A 6,287-nucleotide genomic window follows, 5' to 3' on the forward strand; every position below is an offset into this window, starting at 1 on the left:
CAGCCTCCTGTGTAACTGGGATTACAGGCATGTGACACCACGCCTGGCTAATTTTTTTGTATTTTTAGTAGAGATGGGTTTCACCATATTGGCCAGGCTGGTCTTGAACTCCTGACATCAAGTGATCTGCCCACCTTGGCCTCCCAAAGTGTTGGGATAGGTGTGAGCCACCACATCTGGCCCATCCTAACCATTTTTCAGTCTGCAACTCAGTAGTAAGTCCATTCACATTGTTGTGCAGCTAATCTCCAGAACTTTTTCATCTAGAAAAACTGAAATATACCCATTGCACACTAACTCCTCATTCCCTCTTACCCCCAGCCCTTGGCAACCACCCTCCCTTCTACTTTCAGTTTCTGTAAATGTGACTAAGTACCTCATGTAAATGGAATCATACAATATTTGTCTTTTTGTGACTGGCTTATTTCACTTAGCATCATGCTCTCAATGTTCATCCATGTAGCATGTTTCAGAATTTCCTTCCTTTTTAAGTTGAAAACCACACTTTTGAGTAACACCTGTTATTCCACCTGGGCTCCCCTGGAGTGATCCAGTTCCCTCATTATGTCCATGGCTGGTCCGGTACAGCACAGGTACTAAACTTGACTTCAGGGGAAAGCAATGAGGTTGAAAACTTCGTGTCACAGGGTGTCCCATGAGCTGTTTCCTATGGGGTCAGTTGGCTTTGCTGGCCTTAATGAACTTGGGCCCCTTGCTAGGGGGTGCAGAGGGGACCTTGTAGGCTTCTAGGCTGGAGCAAGCCCTTTTCCTGCCACACAGCCTTCCCAGTACCCACACAGTCTTTGGCATGATCTTTTGAAGGAGGCTTGCCCCGTTTTAGTGGGTGCAAGTCTACTCATCATTCCATGAGATGATCTCGGTAAGCCTCAAGAATTCACTCCGATATCAAGCAGTCTGTCAGACCAGAATTAAAGTCCTTTCATAGTGAATCCCTCTCCAGGAGAAGTGATTCTTCTGGCTTAGGCAGAGGAGAGAAATGGGGCAAAGAAGAGCAATTCTCATGGTTGATAGTCAGGTCCAGGGAAGGCTGTTTAGTAAGATTTTATATATACAATTTTTTTGAGACGGAGTCTTGCTCTGTCTCCCAGACTGGAGTGCAGTGGCACAATTTCAGCTCACTGCAACGTCTGCCTCCCAGGCTTAAGCGATTCTCATGATTCAGCCTCCCGAGTAGTAGCTGGGGTCACAGGCATGCGCCACCACGCCTGGCTTGTTTTTGTATCTTTAGTAGAGACAGAGTTTCACCATGTTGGCCAGGCTGGTCTGGAACTCCTGACCTCAGATGATCCACCCGCCTCAGCCTCTCAAAGTGCTATGATTACAGGCGTGAGCCACCGCACCAGCCCATATACATATTTACATATAATTTACATATACATATAAAATTATATATAGTAAAATGTGATATATTGTATATAATTTTATATGTATAAATTTATAATGTAAATATATACATTTTAGGTATATATTAATACATATATTTATAAACATACATATATAATAAGTATATATACATACATATATGTTTATAAATATATACATATAATATCTAAAATAAACATGTACATATAATTATATGTATATATTTATATATTATATTATATATTTATATATAATATTATGTGTGTATATGTTTATATATTTATTATATATGTATATATTTATATGTATATATAATTTTATATGTAGTATATCTATATTTCTATGTGCCAGACACTATTCGAAGGTCTTTGCAACACTGAGTCACTAAATTCTCACAACAATTTTAAAAGAGAGCTACTGTCTTTACCACCATTTTACAATTGAGGAATATGAGGTGCAAGGGCTTAAGTGACTTTCCTGAGGTCACAGAACTAGTAAATATCTGTTTGCTTTCAAACCCAGGCAGTCTAACCCTAGAAGCTATACTCAACTATTATACTGTATTTCCTCCCAAGTCTTTAAAATAATCACCCCACATTCCCGCCCCATTCCAATATCTTTATTTCCTTAACCCATTTCTCCCATTTCTCTCTAGAAAAAATTTTAAAAGAAACCTGTAATATCTCACCAGCTGAAGGCTCGCCATGCATGCAGTTGCATTTTCCAGAAGCAGTTGCATCGTGAGGCCTGCATAACCCTGCCTCTTTGTAAGAAGCAGACTGGGGACATCAGTGTCTTGTGGGTAGGTACAGATGTATAAATAGGAAAGCGAAACTTGGAATATACAAACAAAGTGAGAGGGTGGTTGTTTATATTGTATAAAGGATTCTTCAGTTTAGTAAGGAAACCAATGTTGAATTCCTGGAAAGAGCAGCTTATTTATTTGACTAAGTGGTTGGGGTCAGAAAATCCTCAAACTGAAATATTTACAAACCCATTTGTCCCTTTGAAGCTCAATGAGAAATTATGATAAATTATTGCTAAGAGGATTATGTCATCTGTGAGGAAAGAAAATTGTGTTTACTCCCTCCTCTCAAATCGTCTTGAAATGACACATTGAGAAACACGTCTTTGGTGTAAAGCCGAGCACACTTGCGCATGCAGTTGCCATGTGGAACAGTCTGGATCGCAACTCACGGAATTAAAATCAGAAGACTGTGGAGCTGTCAGCATTTGCACAAGCTCAGGAGATAAAGCAAGTCTGTTTATGGACAGGCAGCCAGACCCATAACTTCTCATTTACAAACAGCACACACACAATCTTCTAACAACTTGCTTTTCAATCACAATGAAGGTTTAAAGGCATTGGAAAGCACTGTAAGCCTCCAGTGATTATAAGTAGCCACTTAACTACAATGTTGGTTTTCCAAATGATAATTAAATTTGACATTAAAAACATAGCTATTTGAGGAGAAAAGTATGGTAACAAATGTAACCTGAAACATTGTATTTCACCAGAAAATCTTCATATTCAAAAGGAAGCACTGGAATGGGCATCTGTAAGGTCTTTGGAGGTTATGTGCTTTATGAAACTTTTACAGACTGGTTAATCACACAATCCTAGCAGATTTCTTGTAACTGTACAGACAAAATTCAATTTCTCCACAATGAGAAAATTCTATAGAGCAACAGGTAACTAGGTTTGTGTCAATGTTGACAGATGTAGAACAGGAGACCGAGAGACAAGTAATTCCTGTCACCAGAGGGCACCAAAGCTCAAGTTGCTAGGAAAACTGAAAACCACAGGGTCACAGTATCAGGGACTAGAAAACTCCCTGAAAGGTGGTTCCTGTGGTTTGCAGACAAGACCTCACCTAATTATTTCACAGGACTGAGAGTGTCTCCTACAGGAAAGAACTTTCCTAGCTTGTTTTCATAGGCTAGTCAGTTATTTACTCTCCCAGTCAAGAGTTTCTCAATATCAGCTCACAAATTCATCCATCTCACATATATTTATTGAGCACCTACTATGTACCAAGCCCTGGGGAAGCAGTGGTGTGCAAGAAAGGCAAAGCCCCTGTCCTCATGACTTTAAAGTCTAGAGGTCGAGACTGACTTGAAACATCGAGTGTGATGGGGATTATGGAAAGAACAGTACTGGGACCCTGGGAGCAGCTAGCAGGGGACCTAATCTTATCCATGAGGTCATGGAAGTATGTTGGCTTCCTGTGGCTTCTGTAACAAATTATCACAAACTGGAGGACTAAAAACAACAAAAAGTTACTCTCTCACAGTTCTGGAGTCCAGAAGTCTGAAGTAAGGTGTTGCTCTCCCCCAGAAGGCTCTAGGAGAGAATCAGTTCCCTTCCTTCTCCCTGACTGGGCAGCTCCAAGCATTCTCGCCTTGCGACTACATCATGCCGATCTCTGCCTCTCTGGTCACATCCCTGCCTCCTTTTCTCTGTGTGTCTTCTCCTCCGTGTGTCTACATGATAAGGATACATGGGATTGTATCTAGGACTTGTTGTGGCCTGAATCCTGCCCCCCTCAAATCCATATATTGAAGCCCTAACCCCCAGTGTGACTTAGTTGGAGACAGGGCCTTCGAGGAGGTAAATGCGGTCAAAAGGGCAGGGCCTTAATCCAATAGGACTGGTGTCCTTAGAGGAAGACACCAGAGACCGCCCTCTTCCCCTGCACAAGCACCGAGGAAAGACCATGTGAGGATACAGAGAAAAGGCAAGCCAGGAAGCGGGACCTCGCCTGAAACCAGTCCCGGCAACTCCCTGATGTTGAACCTCCAGACTCCAGAAAAAAAAGAGGAACAATATTTCCGTTGTTTAAGCCACACTATCTGTGGTATTTTGAACGGCAGCTTGAGCAGACTGAGACAGGGCCCACCCAGACACTCCAGAAAAAGGTTCTCCTCTCAAGATCTTTAGTTTAATCATGTCTTTTACCATATCAGATGATAGTCACAGGTTCCAGGGATTAGGATGTGGAATCGCTTTTTTTTTTTTTTTTTTTTTTTTTTTGATAGAGTCTTGCTCTGTCACCTAGGTTGGAGTGCAGTGGCTCGATCTCAGCTCACTGCAACCTCTGCCTTGCAGGTTCAAACAATTCTCCTGTGTCATCGTCCCGAGTAGCTGGGACTACAGGAGCCCACCACCATGCCTGGCTAATTTTTGTATTTTAGTAGAGACAGGGTTTTACCATGTTGGCCAGGCTGGTCTCAAACTCTTGACATCAAGTGATCCTCCTGCCTCGGCCTCCCAAACTGCTAGGATTACAGGTGTGCGCCACCACACCCGACCTGGATGTGGAATAGCTTTTGTGGAGGGGAGGAGTAAGAGGGCATCATTCCACTCACTACAGACGGCTTCATGTGGAAGTGACATTTAAGCTGAGACTTGACGCCTGAGTAAGGGTTAGCCTAGTTGGGAGAAGGAGAGGAGTACTGGAGAACTGTCCAGAGAGAGCGGGGAGCACAACGAAGCCCCGGAGTGAGGTGTGGAGTGCAGCAGAGAGTGCAGAGGAGTGAGACCGGTGCTTGGGTAAGAGCGGCCAGATTGTGCAGAGCCCTGGGAGTCTTCTGAGCCCTTTTTGGAAGGCTGCATTTTCCCTTAAGGGCCACAAGAAGTCTTAGAAGGTTTCAGATGAAGGCGAGGGAATGCAGGACACAACTGGATTAACATTTTATAAATTCAAAGCTGTGTGCAAGAGCCAGGCAGGAACCAGGGAGAACAGTTAGGAGGGTTTTGCTATACTTAAGCAAGGGTTGGTAGGGATTAGAAATAGCTAGCTGGATATCTAGAGCAGAGAACTGAAGACTTGATGGTTGATTGCATCTGAGGAGTCAAGAGAGGGAGGCTTTAAGAGGAACTCCTGACTTGAGCAACAGGGTAAACAGTGGCGTTGTTACTAGGAGCAAGGGAACCTGCAGGGTGAGTTGGGAGAAAGGAAGGGCTAAGGATGATTTTGTTGGGGACAGGATGAGTTGAGCGGTTTGAAGGAGCTGGCTCCAAGAAGAGGTGTCCAGTGGTTAGTTAGCTACATGGAGCTCTGGAGAAAAGTCTACCCTAGGAAAAAAGGACTGAAGGTTGTCACACATCAGATTTTAAATGAAGCCTCGAGAGGAAACAAGTGCAGCCGGTGAGAGCCGGAAGAGTGAGAAGAGAAAAGAATGCAGGACACAGCCCTAAGAAAAGACACAAAACACATTATTTGAGGGTGGAGACGTCTATGAGGGAGACTAAACATGAGACCTAGAGAGCACTTGGATTACAGAAAGGAAGAGAGCAGGGAGTAGTCTGTAGCAACAGATGTTGCCTGGAGGTAAAACAGATACAAACCCAAGAGTGTCCACTGCACTGAGCTTTATCTGGGTCAGCGGGTGGCTCTGGGGGCAGTGGAGAGATGAAGACCCAGCTGCTGTGGGACTTGGGAGGGCTGCGGAGGGAGAGAAGAGACTCCTCTCCATGGAGAGGAAAAAGACAGTTTAGGATTTGGAGGGGGATTTGACAAGGGGCTTTGATTTTACTTTTAAGATTGGGAAAAAATGAATGTGTTCACATGCTCCCTGGTTCCTGCCTTTCTGTAGAGAAAGGTAGAGACTAAAGATAACACGAGGAGCTAGCCTCTCCCTGAGCGGGGAGTTGAGAAGCAGTCCAGCGTCCAGGAGCGAGGATGGATGAGCGCCCTTCTCTATCCTAATGGAAGAGAAGGGAGAAGGCGAAAGCAGTGTAGAGAATGTGATGGCACATGTTCCACGTCTTCTCTTCTGGAAGCATTTGTTTTCTTCTGATGGGGTGGGGTGATCTGCTAAGAGGGTGAGGTGGGGGTGACAGAATTGAAGGGTGGAGATTTGAAGCAGATCAGGAGAGTTAACTCAAACAAGGTGGGGCT

Source organism: Chlorocebus sabaeus, chromosome 7 (genome assembly GCF_047675955.1).
Source record: "Chlorocebus sabaeus isolate Y175 chromosome 7, mChlSab1.0.hap1, whole genome shotgun sequence".
Classification (NCBI taxonomy): domain Eukaryota; kingdom Metazoa; phylum Chordata; class Mammalia; order Primates; family Cercopithecidae; genus Chlorocebus; species Chlorocebus sabaeus.